Below are 22,150 nucleotides of genomic sequence, written 5' to 3'. Positions count from 1 at the left end.
AACCCATGTGTTTACTTAAGCATACGATTAAACAAAAGTGAAGAGTGAATGGAAAGAGCAGTGGATAGTGTCTCTGTTAAGAAAGATCCCTTGAAATTTGTTTATATTGGTAAATATGAATATTTATGTAGGGCTACTCTACAGAAACAGAGGATCATAAAATTCAGAAAGTGTTGCTAGTCTATAGATTTTCAGAAAGCAGGTGATTATTATATGTTTGAATGCTTCCCATACTGTCCCAGTAAAGAAAACATCTCCACATACAGAAAGGCGGTTCCAGAGGTTATGTGAGCATAAGGGAAATGTGGTTGTTCAGTGGTAGAGCACATAGTTGCCCATAAATGTCACATTTTTATTTCCTGGCATCTCAAAAATGGTCTAGAAAAGGCCACTGCATAATTCACTGCCACTGCAGTCACTGTTGAGTTTAAACAGCTATGATTTTGCACAATATAAATTAATTCCAGATGTTCTAAGTCTCTTTAGTTCAGGGATGTGTAACTCATTGGTAGAGCACATGTTCATTCACCAGCATGTCTAAGTCAGAATGGGCAACAAGAAACAATTGGTTGGCTCAGAATAATAAATGTTCCAGGAGAGTGAGGCTACGAAAACTCAACTTCTGTGCATAAATAACCCTCATACATAAGAACAGCCACAGCTTGAAAGAATTTCTTTCTTTCTTTCTTTCTTTCTTTCTTTCTTTCTTTCTTTCTTTCTTTCTTTCTTTCTTTCTTTCTTTCTTTCTTTCTTTCTTTCTGTCTGTCTGTCTGTCTGTCTGTCTGTCTGTCTGTCTGTCTGTCTGTCTAAATCTGCCAGGATTCCCAAAACAAATTGGGGCATATTGGGAAATGCAGTCCAAAATCATAACTTTTCCACGTTCTGAGAATAGTGGGGCTCTCTATGCTTGGCAGAGATCCTTCCAAAAAGAAGAAAAGGAGAGAAAAAAGACCTCTCCTTCCAGAAGTTTATGTCCTAGCACCTGGAAATGGCTACTACCATTAGATGGCATTGTCCACCAGTCCATCAAAGGCAAGAAAGAGAAAAGCTCTTCAGTTTGATGGAAGACTGATATCGTCCGGAAAGAAAAGAAGCAAGGTCGGACTGGCCCTGCTTATGCACAGGATGTTTTGACCACATTGGGAGACAAGGGGTGGTGGGATGATACAATCTGCATCCCCTAATCTTTGCCTTCTCTTGAAAGAGAGAGCTAGGTGTGCCACAGAGGATAACGTGGTCTCTCTGAAACTGCATGTCGCTTTCAGAGGCAAAGTAGGACACCGCCCCATTACAACTGCTGGAATAAAATTCAAGGCAGCTGTGCAGGCTGGAAATGGCCTTTTTGCCATTTGCTTAAGGCTGCAAAATATTTCGGTTTATCCCTGCAGAGACAGGACACCGAGATAAGGAAAGAGGGTTGATGGATCAAGGATTTGGTAAGTGAAACGCTTATTTTTGCAAAGGACAGTCTGGCAAAAAAAAAAAAAGAGCAAGCTGATCTGAATGGATAAATATTTTTAGGGAAAGGGGGGGAGTCAATTTCTTTCTCACCATCTAGTTCATAGCAGGGGCCTGGACTGCTGTGCAATTCCTCCAAATCTATCTTTTGCACAAATCCGTTGTCTTAATCTGTGCAGATTCTCCTTCACTTCATCTATGTCCTGCATCTCTCTAAGGACTGTCTGTGTGAGTGACTCTACCTCTTAACTGTATCCATCCCAATTCATTAGCTGTGTACAAGGTGTATATATACACTCAGTCAATCTCCACTTGTTCCAATAGCTGGAGTGGACAGAATGCAAATCGAGGCCGGGAGCCAAATTCAGAGGAAGTCAGTTGTAATAGCCAAACAAATTTACCTGTCTCCTAGCATGTCTTTGTCTGCCTCTCCAGACCTCGCTGTACCAAGGAAAGTCTGATGCAGTTATAGATTTTGGAGGCCAAAGGAAAGAAAAAGGCTTGTGTGCATTCTAAAGGCACATACACATTTATACTCAAAGAATAATTATGGGTGCAAGCTACATCCCTTTGAAGCCATTAGCAAAATTCTCATTGATTTTAATTGATCTTGATTGCAGCCTACAGCTGCTAAAAGTGAAGCACTTGAAAGTTGAATGACAACTGCACATCAAATGGAGGTATGGCAGACACCAGAACCCCCAGAGGGTATGGGAGTTACTGGCAACAGGAGGTGGAGGACAGGGGGAAGGGCAGAAACATAGCAGGCCAGTGAGAGAAGTAGAATTAGCTTGATGACCTCTGCAGGCTGCAGGTCAGGAGAACAGCATCTCCAGGATCCATTACCTTCTACGTATATCATGAAATATTCTGGTAGTAATTGCTTAAGGCTGCAAAATATTGTTGAAAACATTAATTGGCCACTCTTTAGCACATTTTTATACAAGGGGCCTTAAGCCCAGAGACTGGCTATTTCAAATCAATATGAGAAACTGGCTCGGCATCTCTGGTCCTCAGATTCCTGCTTCCTGAAACTTCTTCTGAATCTCCATTCAGGGTAACCTATATACTCCTGTCTTTCCTGCAGACAGGTCCTGCATTGGGTCTAAATTTTAGTTAAGCTAACAGCTTTCTCTTCTCCCACAACAGCTGGAGTAACTGCAGACATTCTGGCAGCCTTCCTCTTGAACAATTGGAACGGTCCTGAACACTCCATACCATCCCCACCAACTCAGATAACTAGCATCTAGTAATACACGATCACAAATGCAAACATGATTTCAATGTATGTCCTTTTTTCAGTACATAATATGTTACCATCAGAACTCTCCAGTGATCTGAGATGAGAATGATCTAAACATTTCCGGCATCTAGCTTTATTGGGGACCATGATTGCAAAATAGGAAAAAAAAAAACCCTAAGATTTGGTCTAGAAAATAAATCTGTGAGTATTTGCTTAGATGAAAGACCCACCAGTAGTTGCATTTGGCATTTCTGCTGGTGAAGCGAAGTGCATTAGTGCCGTGAGCTTAAGACGATGAAACAGGAGTAAACAAGTACTCTATTTATTCTGGAAACGGGAGTTTAGGTAAAATGGAAACATTACATTCAATGTTTCAAGCAACCCACATAAACATAATGCAGCAGAAAAAAAATACTTGACTTAGCCACACAAGTTAATGCACATATGTTAGCTGGTAAACTAAGCTGCTATGGAGACCCCACGTTTGGATACCTCCTGCAAAGGGAAAATGACAATTGCTAAGTGACCTCTTCAAAGAAGGAGGAAGCAGAGCGATTTGCATAACAAGTAGTCACTTAGAAAAGCCAAGAGGAGACAAGATACTCAAGCTCACCTGCCCATCCATCTGTTTATAGCCTTTCCACTTGTTGCTGTTACATGCCTAGTTCCTTTCTAAAATGCTAAACCCACTATGTTCCATGTGCATAAGATGGTAGCTTGAACGGCATAAAAAAGGAACAAACAAATCAGCCTACGAGCAGCCTATTATTAGAAATCAAAAAAGTGTTTGAACTGAAGCATAAGAACAGCACTCATGCCTGTGCATATTCAGCTGTGGGGGAGGGAGGGCCTTCCCAGTTCCCATAGCAGTAGGAAGATCCTACAGGACTTATTCCTCTGGAGGAAAAGAGTACTAGCACCTTATGGTGTTTTGTCATATCTGTTTATTTATAAATATGCATGTTTAGCATGAGGAGATAGAGAAGCACCAAGGGAAACAGTGGAACCATCTAAAGGAGCATCCACTCCCCAACAGCAAAACTGTGGTTACATGGACAAACATAGGCGCTTCCTACCTCCAGCTAGCTGCAACACATCTGTCTTTTTTCTTACTTATATTTACACTCCAGCTACTTTTTTCAAGCCCACAGCTAAACATCTGGGGAGTTGTCCCTGGCCTAGCTAGTAGCCACCAGCCATCTACGCTCATGAAAGAAGCATCATGGAGCTTCGGAAGGAAGGAAGGAAGGAAGGAAGGAAGGAAGGAAGGAAGGAAGGAAGGAAGGAAGGAAGGAAGGAAGGAAGGAAGGAAGGAAGGAAGGAAGGAAGGAAGGAAGGAAGGAAGGAAGGATGGACGGATGGACGGATGGACGGATGGACGGATGGATGGATGGGTGGGTGGACGGGTGGACGGGTGGACGGATGGACGGATAGACAGATGGATGGACGGACTGAGCAAGCATCTTTAACGAACTCTAGAAACATCAGCTGAGCAGCACTGCCATTTAGCCAATAGTCAGGGGAAGGTCTATTCCTCTCTTCACTTGATTTCCAACAGAATTTCAATTGCCAGAATGGGCTTCTAAGCAACAGATTCAGCATGGCTTTGCTCCATGGTTTCCTCTTTAGAAAGTAGTTTAGAAGTTCCAAAAAAAAGTTGCTGAGTTTCAGCTAAAGTGGCAGTTTCACCAAGCGCTCCTGTTTATTTTCCACAGAAGCAAAGCATTAACTCTCATACTGGGCACCAGCTCCATCATCAATGGCTACTGCAGCCCATTGGTCTCCATGTGTTCTCCCCGACAGTCCTGGGTGCAAAAGCCAACTGGCAGCCTAGGCTATACTTCCAGGGGAAACAGAGTGGCACTGCCAGGTTTTCTCTCTCCTTTTTTTGGTGTGTGACAAAAGGAGTGTTTACAGCAGGCATGGTGACAGCTGTCTGAATGCCACCATTATTTACAAAACATTAGTTAAATTACTGACAGTTGGTGCTGTGAAGGGCAAACTTGGTGAGAAAAGGCTGACATCTCTCCCTTGTCTTGCTAATGCAGCGGAGATGGCTTCTCCCCTTAGAGCATTCTCCCTACATTGTTTCCAATTCCTCTTTAACTCATCTCTGTTTCTTGGATGCATGCACATTTCTCCACCTGCAGGCCCTGTGCTGTGTGGCGCAGTCCTCTGCTCTCCAAGACTACAGAGGAATGCCAGGCCCTAAAATGGAGTCAACGCGGCTCTTGTTACAAGCTGTTCGGCAAGCTGTCGCTCAACGCTAATCCGGAAGAGCTGTTTACACAGAGTTCTGCTTGGCCATGGCTGTTCTCATCCAGGCCTATTCAGACCCAGATCAGGGCCATTCAAGCTATGATTACAGAAACAGAAGCAGCAGCAGCAACAACAACGACAACACAGAAAGGGACTAAAAAAACATTCTATACAGCCTGCTGGAGTTGAACCAGAAATGCCACTTGTAAGCTTTCTGAGAAAAGCAGGTCGTGGTACACTTACACATGGAGAAAAGGAGGCAGGACTTTTCTAAAAAATGTTATTTAACCCAAAGTGTTTCAGAGAGAGATCTTCCATTGTAAACACAACCCCTTCGGCTGATATCTAGCATAGTAAGTTGTACTAGGGTAGGCTCATTTGAATCAATATAAATTATCGGTGAGTTGTCTCACCAAAACCCCACTGATTCTCTGGGCCTACTTTAGGGCAAACAATTCCACCAAGCAACAGGATTTCGGCAAATACTGTATGTTCTTTGGGTATTCTTTTACAAATGATTTCGAGCTTGATAAGTCTTGATGACATTCATACTGGACTATATATAGTGACATGCTTGGAGTGGAGCTGTTTCCAAAGATCATTTCAAATTCTGTTCAGAAGTAGGGTTGGTCAGAGTTTGTACAAGTTCAAATATGAACTGGTGTATTTTGCCCACCTGTTGCATTTTCTAACTTTGGATATTCGGTTCATGCAAATATTAGAAAGTATTCTTCGCACTAAAATAGACATTGTCCGTGCCTGAAGAGCAGGGAGTGGGCAAGTCTGTGGGACTGAGAGTCTTTGGTACCATGCCCCAAATCCAAGCTCCTATTAAAAACAAGCCCTTTTCCCCCAGAAAAAAAGAGAGGGGGCGGGTGGGTTCCAAGCTGCAAGTCAGGTTAGTAACTGGGGAAAAAAAGAGAGTCAAGTTTCAGTTGAGTCGCTGGTGTGGCCTAAGTCAGACTAGAGAACAAGTCCTGATTCCTGTTCAAGAGCAATTGTAGCTACCAATTTATTTTAAGCTTGTGTCCAAATGCTAGCATTGCCCTTTAAACCTTTAAATGACCTGGCTTCAGGGCAACTTGACAGACTATTTGCTTCCACATGACCACATCCCTGACTGTTAAGATTGCCTTCGGGATTCTGCTTTAGAGCACACACATATACAACAAGAAGTAATGGGCAGTGATGCAACACAGAGTATTTTAAATGGCAGTGCCACATGCCTAGAATTCACTACTCCCAGGCATTCTTTTGGCATATATCCTCACTGGCTGGTATCCTATTGCATTATGAAATCCTGTAACAGCACCTGTGCTAGCAAGAAGAAACTGTTTGCCATCTGTCACATGGTCCTATGGTCCTCTAGTTGTGCAATGAAGCACTCAACCAGTTGCAAAACTGGCTGCAACAACTATGCCATTATGGATGCAATATTTTGCAACAATCTATTGGTCACTGCATTTGGACAGTGGTTGAAGGCACATTTATTTTATCTGCTTTCAGTAGTAGTTGGCTTTATTTCAGTCTTTTATTAAGGTATATATGATTATTTTGTCCTGTGCTCACAAGTAAAAGTTTGAAAATTACTTTATTTGAATTTGAACTCCAAACAACAACTACAGTTGTGCCCCGCTTAATGATTGCCCCACATTATGATGAATCTGCTTTACGACGATGGTCTAAATAGGGAATTTCGCTTAGCGATGGTCGGGAACCGATTTTTGCTTTACGACAATGAAAATGAACCTGCTTTGGGAACCGATTTTCGCTTTATGACGATCAAAAACAGCTGATCGTCAGGTTTTCAAAATGGCCACCGGGTGCTTAAAATGGCTCCCCGCTGTGCTAGGGACAGATTCCTTGCTATACAGGCACCGAAAATGCCTGCCGTATGGAGGATCTTCGCTGGACGGTGAGTTTTTAGCCCATTGGAACGCACTGAGGAATTTTCAATGTGTTTCAATGGGCTTTTAAATTTCGCTTTACGATGTTTTCGCTTAACAGCGATTTTCCTAGAATGGATTGTCATCGTTAAGCAAGGCACCACTATATAACCAATAGCCATACTGCCTAATGGGTTCTGGGAGTTTCAGTTCAGAAAACTAACTTTTCCAAAATCTTGGGTAACTGGACATGGGAAGCTGCCATTTAAATGTCCCGCCACATTAAGTTTCCACAAGAAATTAAATCACAATATTTTAGCATTCCTAAGTAAAATACTGATAAGATTTTCCCCACATTCATAAATATAACCAACTTAATCCACTAGACCAAACTGTGATTTCTTTTTTACTTGAAAAGCTATGAATTTAAGTAACCAGATGATGATTTTTTATTTTTTTATTTTTAGATTACAAAGTATGTCCTGGAGAAGAAGCTCTTTAGAGTTATCTTGAAAAACTTTGCTTAAATTTTCTTGAAAAACTTTGCTTAAACTTTACAGAACTTGTTTGTCTCAACTTTGACTGTTGTTTTATAAGAGCATTAGGATTCGCTCCAAGATCAACAGATTAAATACAAATTGCAAACAAGTTGTTTGGGAGAGTTGCGCCTGTAGTTTGAATCAGCTGTTTTCTACTCTGCACTTATAAGTGTAACATAAAAGGATGAATGGAAGGTGGAGAACCAGACTTCTTTATTTATCTAGAAAAGATTTATGTACTGCACAGTAGTGGAGCTTCCTTCCTAAAGCAGATTTCTTTATTCTGTTCCCAGTGGTAGGTCTCAGTCAGAAATATGACTTTTCCACTCAATATGCAGGATGAGGCCCTGGAGTAGAGCCAGGGCTTGGGAAAGATACCAGGCAAGCAGGCAGGCAGGATATTTAACACAGAACTAGGTTCCAAAATCCAAATGGATGAATCGTGTATAGTTGTTGTCTTTTTAGCCATTCTGGGCCCTGCATGTGTCTGATAAAAGAGACACAGGCGTTCGGGCTGTTTATGGCTGGAAACATAGATGTGGTCAAAAATTCTCATTCTCGGATGGGAGGAAATGCAATATTTCACCAGCTGCTCCTGCTGGAATGTAGTTCTACCTGCGTTTACTCTGTTATCCATCAGTGGAAATGGGCTCCCTCATCTCTTTCTCAATGCCGTAGCCAACTGTACACATGACAACGATCAACCCAATAGGTTTGGCCCAGAACGAACTCCAGGGTTGCTCTGAACCACTGTGTTGGAACATGGTTTATGCATACCTTATGCTTACCCGAGTGTAGCTGCCATCTGTTCCCACGATACAACAGAGATAGACTGTATTATCTCTTGCAAATTCACACTGGATTATGCTTAATCACAGTGTCAGTCAAGAAATTGCTCCAATGTCTAATTGTCACGATTGCCAAAGTATGTGTCCTTCTTCAGAATGTCTTAAGGCTGGAACAGTCCTTACAGCTAATTCACTATACAGTTGCTGATTCAGTGGGACACATTGAGCGTTCTCTTTAGGATGCTGCAATCGAAGCCTGATCCTCACTCAGACCATATTCTTGGAAGTTCCATTTAAGTGGGCAAGCTAGGACAATACCACATACCAAGATTCATCCTTTTGTGAGCCCTGAAGCGTTTGGAGGCCCTTTTCTGTCTCTCTGAACAGGATCCTGCTGAATTACTTCCTATTCTATTAATTTAAATGACAGAGTGACATGTGCACCCATCAGCCAGTGGATGGAACCTAATTTAAAGGGTTTAATGTTTCCTGGAGCACGCCCCATTTGTCTACACAAGAGGCTATTCTGCATGAGGTTATTCTGGGCAAGATCTTCCACTAAGAAGCCAGTCTAAGCACACCAAGCTCAGCTATGAGTAGAATAAACATATTAGGGAAGCAGGTTGCACCTTCAGTGGCAGACGAATAAAGTGTATTGATGTTGAGCAAACAACACCAACACCAAGAACAAAACAAAAGAATTGTTGGGTAAAATCCAACTATTAGTCCAAACTAGGGTGAGCCCATTAAATTAACGGGATTTACAGGAGTGTCGATTTAACAAGTACCATTCATTCCGTGTTTCATGTTAACTTTGGATTTAGCCCAGAGGGCAGTGGAAAGCAGCAGCCAAGTAGCCAACAACCATACACACATGAACACACAGGTTTCTGAGCACGAGCAGGCTACCTGGAGCTCTGAATTTTCCTATCAAGCAGTTTAAACTTCTACAGCAATTCTTAAGTCATTGCGGTGCTAGTTCCAGAGAAAGAGGGCCCATAACTGGGATCCTACTTTGGTGGTAAAAAAAACTATTATTTAGAGACCTAAGAAACAGACATCCATGCCAAGACTCACCAAGCATGTTCTTAGTTGATATTGGATATTGATAGTTGGAGCTTTCTCATCCCTAAGTCAAATCTCATTGAGCTTCTATTGCTGAGAGTTACAGACTTGGCTTTTTACATTGCCAATATAAACATTTCCACAGCTTCACGGAGTTCACATTTCCCCTCGTTTATATTTGTGTTGATGCTAGTGCATTTACATTTCACATGGGGTAAGTTTTCCTCTTTCCTAACGGCAGGATACCATATCAGTCTTTAAGATATGACCCCACATATACTTTCCTGAGATGGATCCCTGTTGAAGCAACAGTGTCTTACTTCTGAGTAGACATGCCTGGGATTACACTTCCTCTTTTTACAGTATTACATCGCAGCAGGGTGTGGGTGTGTGATAATGCATCAAACAATCAGACTCTTCTGAAGGGCCTGTCGTTATACTCCAGATGTCTTTGATAACTTACATCACTACTAGGTACTGTAGCCACGCTACCTGGGAATAAGGCAGCATGGTTGTCTAACACACCTGCAGAGTTCCAACCTTGAGAAGGCTGGGTAAAAGGAACTCTGGAGGGCTATTAAAAGGAAATTCAAAGGGCCAAACTACATCTTATAGATAATATATCATTAAAAGCTAAAATCACTTCAGTGCTTCAAGGGCCTGAGTCCTTTGTGTCTGAGAAATCAGACTTGCAAATGAAGATGCATAAGACCACTTGTGAAGCAAAAGAAGCTAATTTGCAAATGCCAGGAGACGTGAAAAATCTGGTGTTACAGTCTGATGCTTTCAGCACTTAAGGAATCCCCTCTTCTAATGACGTGTTCTCTGTAATAAAAGGTTTCATCCAAACACATACACATTGGCATAAAGTTGCAGTCTACAGCTTGCAAATAGGCTGCTCTTTATCAGGCAGAATAACTATTGGCTGGTGGGATGACTAACTGCTATATAGTGGCATTCATTCTGAATGCTAAAGAGCCTGCCCATCTGCCCATACAGTTCCTCTTCCCCTTCTGCTCCACATGGGGTTGGGAAGAGAAGATCCTTCGAGACAAGCAAAGACAAAGGTGTGAATAATAAGGCAGGAGAAAAAATGTAAGCTATGAGAACACCACAGACTGCCACGAGCACAGCCTTTCCAACCCCCTCAACCCTGGAGCTAGAATAAATTGTTTTATGGCTTGAAATAAAGATGCTGTACCTGAATCCATGCACAGGAGCAAACTGGACTGGCATTTATTTGTGCATGTGTGTGCGCGCACACACACACACATAGTCCTAATACTGGAACTAAGGTTTTTAACAGGGAAACAGGCTTAGCCCAAACAATTTACTACAGTGGGGTCTTGACTTAAGAATGGCCCGAGTTAAGAACATTTTGACTTACAAACTACTCTCATAGGAAAATATTGACTTGACTTACATACTTAGATTTGAGTTACAAACTGAAAAAAAAAACCATGTGGGAGGCAGGGAAAGTGCAAAATTTGAACTTTCAGTTAACTGTTGGCCAGTGAAAAGGGTGCCTGTCTGCTTCCTCACTCCTCCCAGCGTTTAGAGAGTGGATTGGGAGACAGTCTTCAGACTGCCTGGTACTGCCTGGACTGTATTTTCCCTGCCTTCCCTGAACCTTTCTTGACCTAAGAAAGGCGGAATAGCAGCTTCCCATTAGTTTCTATGGACGGAAAAGAGACGATACGGATCAAATGGTTTTCAATGCATTCCTATGGGAAATGCAGATTTGACTTGAGAACTTTTTGACTTGAGAACCGCCTTCCAATACGGATTAAGTTCTCAAGTCAAGACCCCACTGTATACTGATGGAAGTCCCTTACAACATCGCACTGCAGATTAAAAAAATGTTGAGAGCAACTGCTGCACGCTAGCAGCCTCACTCAAAGCCTTGCTCATCCTAGAGCTTCAGTAGTTGGACCCTCTAGGAGATAGCTTGGACTTTATTGGTAGGTACAGCTTAATTGCCATTTCCTTTGATATCACTTCAACCTTCCTGATACGGTCTACTAGTACTCCAATTTTATTTAAATGTCATTTTCTCCTGCAGTGAACCTTCCTTTTTATTTTGATTTTTAAGCCCAAAGTGCTAGACATGGTAATGGACACACACAGGGTTTTGCTTCATCCCCTGAGCAACCAGGGGCTACTTGCTCCACCCCGGGTCAATTTAGGAACCACCCATAACACCCTAATTTGGTCAGTATTTACACATTTGTGCAATGTGCATATCCAAGTAAAAAAAACATCATCATCATCATCATTAACAGTACCACACCACACCATCCTCATCAGTGAATAATGTGAAATTCTTTTCGGTCTCTAGATCCGAGACGCAAGCAGTTCTACATCAACTCCTAATTCTCTTAGGAGAGCTATAAAGCGAAACACCCAACTGGCCAAGCTACAAGGACTCGAGATTTCCGCAGACATAAATTGCTTTTCAAAATCCGTGCATATCACAATCTTTTTACTTCAGACTAGTTTCATCTCCTTTCACTGTCATCTCTCTGTTCTGCTGACTCTCCGATTTAGCAATAAACTGCTTTTGCAGTGAGTGAGTGAGAGAGAGAGAAGGGAAAAAGAAACCCAAAGCATGCCGGAAACACCAAGCAAACGACAAGACTAGGAGCTGCTTCTAGCAATCTTCTCTTGAACTGTACCTGCTACTAAATATACCTGGAACTCTCAGAACTCATTTCAAAGGAGGCCCAAAGTGAACCAGCAGCTTTTTTTGTGTTTAGTGCCGCTCAAGGAGAAGCACAAGGAAATGCAGATGAGATGTCAAGAGCAGAATGGAGAAAAGATTCCTGAATTCCATCACCTCCTGCTGCTAATAATTATTTTCTTGATCAGCAAGTTTGAGAAAGAAGTCAGCAATGAAGTACTTCTCCCAGTTCTCCTTACAGAAGTGATGTGCAGCTTCCAAAGGGGGTGGAGGATGCTAGAAACCTTCTAAGATAGGAGAGAAGCTCTTTTGAGCCACCAGCCACGTAGCATTGACAGCAGGCACATAAAGCCATTGGAATAATAAAGAGTCATACCTCATAAACAGGAGTAAACTAGACATCACTGTTATTCAGTACATGATGTTGTAAATGGAGACTAAAGCAAAATGTGGTGGAGTAGAGTTGAGGGTTCAAGCCCTTCAGCCAACCATCCCTTCTTCCATATTTCTCCATTCTGTTCTACTTCTTATTCTTGTTCCTTCTAGCATCCGACAGAAAGAATTTTCTATTTCCTTAGCATTCTTGATTCTCACTGAGCTTTGGAGGGGGGGGGGACTTACAAAGACTGTGTGGATTTCTGTGAGCATCAGGGTTTCCTGTTGCCTATCCATATTTCTCTCTGATTCATGGGTGGTATTATTTTGGACACATGAATATAGACCTCTTATGAACTTTTCAATAATATGGTCTCCAAACTTGCATCTCTAGATGCCATTAGACTGCAATTCCCAGATACCCCAGTGGTAATTGGGGCTTCCTCAATGGCATATTGTACATGGTGATAGATAACAGCAGGGCAGGGAGTAGATTCCTCTTTACAGGTCTATGGTGAATATATATGGAGAACACTGGCCATCACCTTATATCTATTCCCCCACTGCGCCTGAATCTCTTTTGCCACCCTGCTACATGACAGCATAGAGTTGTTCCAAAGGAATTTCAATGAGAACATTTAGTTCACCTGTCAATATACACAGAAGTGAAGACTGCACAGAGTTCTGCTCACGTTCCCTGTTTTCCCTTAAAATCAGCCAATTCCGTTAATCAGTTTTATCCCTTGTAAATGAAGCAGCAAAGGTAGAAAGCGATGTCTTGTGCATGAGAAGCCTAAGTAGCATTCCCACATATTTTCACAACCATTTCAGTGAGTGAAGTGGCAGCCATTGCACAATAGAGATGGGCATGAAATGAGCCAAAAAATAATAATAATAATACCCAGTCTGGTTTGCGGTTCAGTTTGGGAACCAGTTCAAGGATCCTGTTTTGCTGAAGCTTGGTTTTGTTCATCAAAAGTGGGTGCTCACCTGCCCTCTTCCCTTCCCTGCTTTTGCCTCCTCTTCCTCCTCCTTCTCCGCCACCACCGCTGCTGCATCGACCACCACTGTTATTCTCAGAGGCAGTGGATGCGGCTTCCCTGCCAGGAGCTGGCTGCTTGCTGGGTCTGAGCAGGTGCCCGCCTATCAGCTGGGCAGTGGGCACATGCTCAGAGGCCACATCTGGCTCTTGGGAGGGAAGCTGGGCTCACTGCCTCCGAGGCAGCGGAGGTGGCAGGAGCAGATAGGGAGTTGAGAGGGGCAGGAGGGTGGCAGAGGGGCAAGGAACTAACTAGAAAAACAAACTGCAAACTGGTTAATTTTTCCAGGTGTTTGTGGCAGTTCGTGGCACTGCTTTTCTGGTTCATGCCCATCTCTATTGGAGAACCTTTGGACTACGGCTCCTTAAATCCCTTACCGTTGGCTTGCTGAAGTTTCAGAGTTGCCAAAGTCTACATTACTCAGAGGGTTGGTAGTTCCTCATCTCCACCCTAGCTGCTTACAGCTTTGAAACATGAAGACAAGGGTCCGTATAGGATGCATATTTTGGCACGCTAGTGATGAGAAATATTGTTTTCCAAGAATTGTCCAGTCATGTGCAAATCAACAGGGTCCCACAAGCCGCAAGCATATACACACGGCCTGTCTCTCATCAGAAACAGGGTGAAGAATTTATCTACCAGTGCAGAAGGAACACCTGAAATGCCAGGCCTTTTCAAAATGCAGTAATCCCCAGGAAAGTTGAAGAAAGGAGGGGTAGAGGACGGAAGCAGGTCAGAGTTATATTTTTATAGTCCAGAGCTCTGAAATAAATAATTTCAGAGGATGAAAAATATCAGGCACTGAACTTTACGAACATCAAAATGAGATGAATATTTCATGGGAACGTCGAGCCACGAGCCTGAACCCTGGAAAGAACATGAATACAGATCTGATAACAAGGATTCTGATGGTTGGACAAGAATACAGGGAATAAGTCAGGGCAGGGAAGGAAATGGGGATGCAGGAACCAGTGATAGGAAGAAACTAATCATACCAGACGCTAAAGGGCTGATTCACACCAGCAAAGTCCTTGATATGCAGCATCTGAACTTAGAAGCAAGGTTTCTTTTGGACAAAGCTTTTGCTGCCTAATTGCCTTGTTTTAGTATTGTTTGGTAATGCTATGAGATGTTTGGAAACATCCGAAATCTCATTGTTTGAGGAACTGTCTTATATTGAGCCAGACAGAACCTTTAAGCACACCAGGTGGGACGTTCAGATTTTTCAGTTGTCTATTTTCTAAAATCCACCTTAGGAACACAAGATGATGACTTATACTAATAATGGGCTAAGTGGAGGACTGGGGTACACATCACAGCCCTCAAGAACTTTTAATAGGCCCCATCCCACAAGAAGGATAATTTGCCTTGTCAACAGGATGCTAGTGGATGGAGGGGGGGGGTTACAACATTTACTGGACACATTTGCATTCACATATTTGTTTCAGAAGTGAAAGTAGACTTCTGACCACTTCTTGATTCTTTTTCCCCCCTCTTGCTAAGGGCCATGGGGGAGCATGTAGTATGATCTCTGAATTTTTGGTGGCAGAATATTCTCCATCCACATAGTCATCCACTCCAGCCTTCTATCATCTCAGATCAGTAGGCCATCAAGCTCAATATTTCTGTATTGTCTGTGCATTTCCAAATTTGACCTGCTAATGCTAAGAATTAACATCAAAACTTTTTGTATGAAAAACACAAGTTCAACACTGTACCGCCTTTCTTGCTTTTCAGATGGTGTTACTTCTAATGCATGAGACTCCAGCCATGATTGTTACATGGGCTGGGGGGGGGAGAGAGAGAGAGAGAGAGAGAGTAGTCTGAAGTTGAGCTTACAAATAAATCAATAAAAATGCAATTAATAGAGCTGTACAATTGGGAGCTACCAGTCAACTCCCTGATTATGGCTGCCAGGAAAAAAACATTGGGGGTGGTGTGGGGAATACAGCCATAACCATGGAGATAGCTCCTTGCCTTGTTTGCAACAACCCTTTCCCATTTGCTATATACCCTCATATAGGCAGCACAGAAATGATGTTCATATCTGTTGTGCATGTGTGTGCATGCAACTATGGATGGTTGTCGCTGTTTATATAAAGCTTGATTCCTTGGTTTAAGTCTCTTTAAGCATATGCAGTCTCTCTCTCTCTGCGTGTGTGTGTGTGTGTGTGTGTGTGTGTGTGTGTGTGTGTGTGTGTGTGTCCCACCAACACACCTATCAAGAAAGTTTCTTCAAAAAAAGTGCTTATACAAGATGCATACATGCCTCACCAGTCCAAAATGGTGCCAGCTGTTTCCCTGACTGAGGGACAGAGCAGAATGTTTCTTGGGGGGCTTGTCCACACAGAAGCAAAACAACCTGGTTCCGCACTGCTTCTTTCAGTTATGCTTCCCACAGCTCAGATGATACGAGGCTGAACTCAATGAGATCCAGGTCTTTTCCTCTTCCTTCCATGCTCTCTTTGAACTCCTTACAAGACTTGCACTATTTTGAACCATACTTTGTTGAGGGAGTGGGGTGGAGCACAGGGCTACAGGGCGTCCTGTACAGACCTCTTTTTTTCCATCAGTGGCTCCCAGTTCAAGAAGCCTTTAATTCAGTGACTCTCAACCTTGAGTCCCCAGATGTTCTTGGACTAAAACTTCCAAAAGCCTTCACCACTAGCTGTGCCGGCAAGGATTTCTCGGAGTTGTAGAACATCTGGTGACCCAAGGTTGGGAATCACTGCTTTAATTAAACCCTTAATTCGCTTCAAAAATGGAGATGAAAAAAAATTACAGCAAGGAAGGAATTTGTAAGGATTTCTTTTGTTACAAAAAAAGCTAGAGAAGTAGGCCTTCAAAAGGCTTTTTCAAGGAGCTGGCTTTTGCAGCGCAGTGCAGACACAGATATTTGTCAGCCTTGCTCCTCTTTGGGATAAGCCATGCTTACTCATGCTCCTCTGCTGCAGTACTTGTGCTAATAAGGACAAACCCATCCCTGCAGTCTGACTTTGTGTACTCCCCTGCATGTAGAGCCACTCGTTTACTCTTGCAGTGACTTCATGCACAAACAGGTTCTACGGCAACACAATAAATGCAAGAAAGGCTCTGCTGGGTTACCAACCATCACCAAAGAGTTTTGTTTCCTTCAAATCTGAATTCTGATAACTGGACAAATGTATCGAATGGAGATGGGCATGAACCACCAAAAAAAATGGTGGTTCGTAGCTGCCCATGAACTTCCCAAATTTTTTTAAAAAAATCAAACTGGTTCATTTTTTTTAAATAAAGTTTGTGCCTGGGGAAGGGGAAACTGAACCCCTTTCCCGCTGCCTCCATTGCCTCCCTACTTTGCCCTGCCATCTCCTCCTCTTTGTCATCTTGAGAGACAGAGATCAGCCAATGGGCAGGTACATATACAGAACCAGCAGGCCTGGCTTTGAGAAGGGAAACCAGGTGCTATCTCTTAAGATGGTGGCAACAGAGGAGGAGACATCAACACAAGGTAGGGACGTGACGAGGGTAGGGGGTCAGGCTTTGGGGGTGGAGAAAACAAACCAGGAAGTTGGTTAAATCACAAGAAAAGTTCATTGATTTGGGTTGGGTTGGGTTTGTCAAATTTGGATTTTTGACGAACTTCCTGGTTTGTTTTTGGGTTCATATCGACAGAACTTTGGAAGTCGCCAAGGTATGTAGACAACTGATTGGTAGACATGATGTTATGGCTATAGGTGGCTCGTGCGCAAAGGGAAGGGATGCTCAGAACACAAGACACCTCGGGTTTTAACCACAGTCTGGTCTTCTGCTAGGAAATTTAAGGAGGATTAGAGAAGGGCTTGTATAATACGCATACCATGACCAAGGGTAGGTGAAATATCTTGAAACGGGCTCCAAATCTAATAAATTTAATACAAAATATTTTGGGACCAGAAACAAGTTTTGCAACTCATTCTCACTTGCATAATTAAACAGAACAATTTTTAGTACTGGCATAAAGCTTCCTGATTACAAGATTTGTCACAATTTCACACTGATGAGGCTGTTTTGCATCTTTCTCCTGCAAACTATAATTTCCCCCGAAGATTATTCAAGAGGTACAAAAATATAATAAAAGAAATTACAAAATGTATTCATGGAAGTGTGGAAAATATGGCTGGACTCCAACTGTCACTATTTACTAGAGAAAGCTTCTATTTTCTTTGGCCTAAAAAAAAAATGCTGTTCTAAATCCGCCTTCCAAAAGAAATTATAAAATATATAGCATAAAAATATCTACACAAAACTAAAATAAAGTGAATGCAGAATATTACACACACACACACACACACATACACACATACACACACAACATGGTTATTACTATTTAAAAGTCTGATCCAATACAGAAGCAAGTTCTATTCTGTTAAATGGTGCGGAGTCCCAGGTAAGTGTGCAAGTAGTCAATCTATGCAAACTTGTGCAGTTTTACACAAAAGTGAGTCATACTCTATTCCTGTAGGCTTATTCTTTAGTAAGTACTCTGGTCCTGGAGGTAGCCATGAAGTTATCACAACCAGTAGCCACCAACAGTCTTATCTTTGCCAAATTGCCCTTGTAAAGCTCTTTAACCTCTCAGATTTCTTCTCTTAAATGCTCCTTACATCACAGGGCAAATGAGCAGATAACAAAGACTGAGCGGAAACAGCTACAGAGAACTCCAAAGAGCAGTCATGCACTCCCTTTCGATTATGAGTTCCATAATGCTGGTACTGCCCTCACCACTCCTTTCAGAGAAAAGAAAATTGTGTTGCTTACTCTCATACATTACACTAGAGTAGGGCCATTGAATCAAGTGATATCTGGTAAGTCAACTCCTCCTTAAGTTCCATTGATTCAAATGGACTTACAGTGGTGCCCCACTTGACGATGACCCCACTTGATGACAAAAATGCTTAACGATGAGGTTTTTTTGCAATCGCTATAGCGATCGCAAAACAATGGTTTCAATGGTTTTTTTCGCTTCACGATGATTTGGACCCTGCTTCACAAATCAATTGTTCGCTAGACGACTATTAAAAACAGCTGATTGGCGGTTGGCAAAATGGCTCCCCGCTGTTTTCCGGACCTATTTTCACTACACCGGCATCGCAAAATGGCCGCCCTATTGAGGATCTTCGCTGGACGAGCAGGTATTTCCCCCATTGGAATGCATTGACCGGTTTTCAATGCATTCCAGGTTTTGTTTTGTTTTCATTTTTTGCTTGACGATGATTTTGCTGTACAGCTATTTTGCTGGAACGCATTATCGTCGTCAAGCGGGGCACCACTGTATTCTATCTGTGATTTACTATACGAAATGGGCCTACTCTAACTATGACTTACTACACTAAACTAGGCCAATTTATACCAATGGAACTTATGGAGGAGTTGACTCAACAAATTCCCACCGATTCAGTGGGCCTACTCTATTGCACTAACCAACACTGTTTTGGCCATTGGATTTACGCTGTAAACCTTCTATTTTGTCTTCTGTAAGTGTATGAGATGCTACAATGGTCATTCTCTACAGTTGTCCTCTCTTTTAAGTCTCTAGTTACCTTTCTAAGTAAGGTCAAGTATCTTAACCTGATTTTTACCTATAAAAATGGTGTATAGATATTCACAGAATGTAAGTCCACTGCTTTAACTCTGTCTCCACCAATTCTTCCCCATACCCAATTTCCCCAAAAGCACCAGTTGTTCAATTCAAGCTTTACTTTTAAGCCCATAACAAAATCAAATATTCCACTCAACATTCCAAAATTTTTAAAGGAAGTTAAAACTGTAGGTTGCTTTACTATAAATCCTAGTTCATAGAACTATACATAGTTAGTGTTATGCAACTGTGATTTTTTTTTCAATCATAAGAATCTGGTTTAATCGTGTATCTGGAATACTAACAGCTTTCAACTCCAATCCAGTAAGGCCAAAGGAAAATATTTGTGGGATTTATAGTTCAAAAAAACCTGGAGGTCAAAAAGTTCCCCAAATCTGATTGAAAACTTCACACATGTAGAGAATTGTTCCTTTACAGATTGAAAGCACTATTCTAAGCATGTTTACTGGTAAAGAAATCATCATAATCATTACCATCATCATCATCATCATTGACATTGCAATTCCAGGGGATGCCAGAGTTGAAAATAAAGAACTGGAAAAACTAACAAAGTACAGATATCTGGCAATCGAAACATCTCACTTCTGGAAGACACATTTCAGAGATCCCCATAGTCATTGGGGCTTTGGAAACAATATCAAGAAATTTCACACAGTATTATAAGCAGTTGCAGTTCTCAGAAATCAAAGCATCAGAGCTATGAAAATGGCAATATTAGGAACAGGATACTGTACATACTGCACTGATATTTAACAGATACTTCGGTTTTTGGTCAAAAGTTCAAAACTTGTAACTGTTACATAATACCAGTCAATGTTTTTATAATCTTGATCTACCAGGATTTTCCAGGTCGAAAGTACTCAGAAGTGTTTTCTGGAAGAAAGCAATGGTACTATGAACCTTGCCCAAGGCCACACAAGCTAACCTTCCCTTGTAGGAGGCACTGTGGGGAATCAAACTTCCAACCAACTTCAAAACCACACGGAGCTATCCAGCCAGTGTAAGGACACAAGGAGGGCCCTTATGGATCAGAACAAAGATCTACCTTTTCTAGCATTTTGTTAAGCAAGCAGCCAAATAGATGCTAATGGAAAGTGTATGGTCAAGCCTTGAATTCAGCAGCATCTTCCTACTTATGCTTTGCCTCAGCAATTGGTACTGAGATATAGAGATAGACTGTCTTTGATTATGGAGGTAATATATAATGATAATGACTAGTAGCTATTTCTTGCCTTTTCCTCCATGAATCTGTCTAATTCCCTTCTAAAGCCATCAACATTAGTGGCCTCTATTACATCTTTAGGTAGCAAATTCTATTGCTGAGGTGCCTGCTGCATGAATCAGGACTGCCTCTAGTATTATGAGAGAGGAAAACCATCTCGATCTCCACTTTTCTCTACATCACATATCATGTTGTACATCTCAGTCGTGCCTCCTACAACATATGGGTAACAGGTGGCCCTTGATCCACGCCAAGCTTTATTCGGAACTTTACAGGAACTATCAAAAGTGCTGATAGCGGCCAGCATTCCTAAATAGTTCCTGCAAAGGACAAACTAAATTCTACAGCAAATTCACTTATAATAATCTCAGAATCACAGAAGCTGTAAGGGACCCTATGGATCATCAAGTCTGGCCCCTGACAAGGAGACACAGCAGGGAATCAAACTCCCAACCTCTGGATTCAGAACCAGAAACCTAATCCACTGAGCTATCCAGCAGTTCACTTACAGGAATCCATACCATAGGGGATTTCGCACCTCCTTGATCATTTTGGTTAGCACCCCTTTCCAGCTCTACAACAACACCCCCTCCTCTTTAAAGGTGTGGCCATTAGAACTATGCAGAGTATTCCGAACACAGGCGTGTCAAAGTTTTCTATAAAGGCATTTATGGTATCAGAATTTTTTATTATTATTGGTAGTTCCTTTCCTAATTATTTCTAACACAGAATTTGCTGCTTGTTGGCTTGCTTTTCACAGCAACCACACCGTGACTTGACTTTTCCATCAAGCTGCCCATCATTTATTTATTTTATTTTATTTATTTATTTTATATCCTGCCTATCTGGTCGGTTAAGACCACTCACGTCCTTGGCATGCCTTATATAGGGTTTACTCTGGAGTAAGTGAGTGTAGGATTGCAGTCTACAGTGGATTTAGCCATCTTTCCCTTCTTCTGAAAGATCTTGGAAAAACTGTGATCTTGCCAAGAGATTCAAAGGAAGTTCACAACTTCAGCAACCGGGCTTCTTTGGGGGGGGGGGGAATCTTGGATTTGTTATATAGTTACACAGTTCTCTCCTTACTATGGAACAGCCTCCTAACACGGTGTATACAGCTCATTTAACTTCGACTCTATTAATACCATGTTACACTGCTTGGCAGTCGAAGAAGGAATACTGTATGTTATTTGATTGGGTCTACTGCTAATGCATCGTCATTGTTTTCTCCCTCTTTTCAAACTGTTGTCCTTCCTACTACTGACTAATATCTCTGTCCTCCGCTCTCAACCCAAGAGCCTGCTTGATTCACTGCGAAGGGCTAAGCAAAATGCAACCACAAGCTAAGGGCAGAATCAGGACAAACAACACTTTCCCCCTCCAACAGGGGAGTGGGGGGGGGGAGGAGAGGAATTTTGTCCCTGGGCCAACTTTTGCATTCAGTTTGGACCCACAAATTATAAACAGTCGCATCCCTCCCCTATCCAAACAGACACACATACACACACAGCCCTCCCTTCATGTCCCCATAATGCAGGACAGACACAGACTTTAGAGAGTGCCTGCAATTAGAGCTGAAAGCATGTTAATGGTGGGGGGAGAGGCAACTCAAGCAATCTTTCTGTGTTTGTGAAATCAGACTTCAAAGGCATCTGAGGCTTAAGTCCTGAAGACCAATCAGGAAACAAAGCAAACTAATCTGAATTTTCCCCAGAGGTGAGGGGAGCTCAGGCTGACTCTCAGATAGTCATGTTAGCTAAGAGTGTTCCCTCTTCCAGTTACCCCCAGTTCTCTCCAATATCTGTTTCTGGCCACAGAAAACAGGAGAAAATAACAAAAACCAAGGGTTCCAAGATCTTCCAGAATGCTAGAAGAGCCACATGGCCGGGAGAGAATCCAAAGCTGCCCTTAGCAGAACAGTAACGATGGTCTATTGTTTCTTGACAGCCACAAACGAGGCACAGACCTTGCCTGC

The 22,150-nt window shown here is 42.2% G+C and overlaps 1 protein-coding gene across 16 annotated transcripts in view; it reads right to left on the bottom strand.

Annotated features, from left to right (window-relative positions):
- Positions 1 to 22,150, bottom strand: part of NTM (neurotrimin) — an 840,076-nt gene that overhangs the window by 320,479 nt on the left and 497,447 nt on the right. The gene's annotated exons all lie outside the window — the stretch shown is intronic.

Source organism: Pogona vitticeps, chromosome 8 (assembly GCF_051106095.1).
Source record: "Pogona vitticeps strain Pit_001003342236 chromosome 8, PviZW2.1, whole genome shotgun sequence".
NCBI lineage: Eukaryota > Metazoa > Chordata > Lepidosauria > Squamata > Agamidae > Pogona > Pogona vitticeps.
The sequence above is the reverse complement of the archived record's forward strand: the minus strand, read 5'-3'. Positions and strand labels throughout refer to the sequence as shown.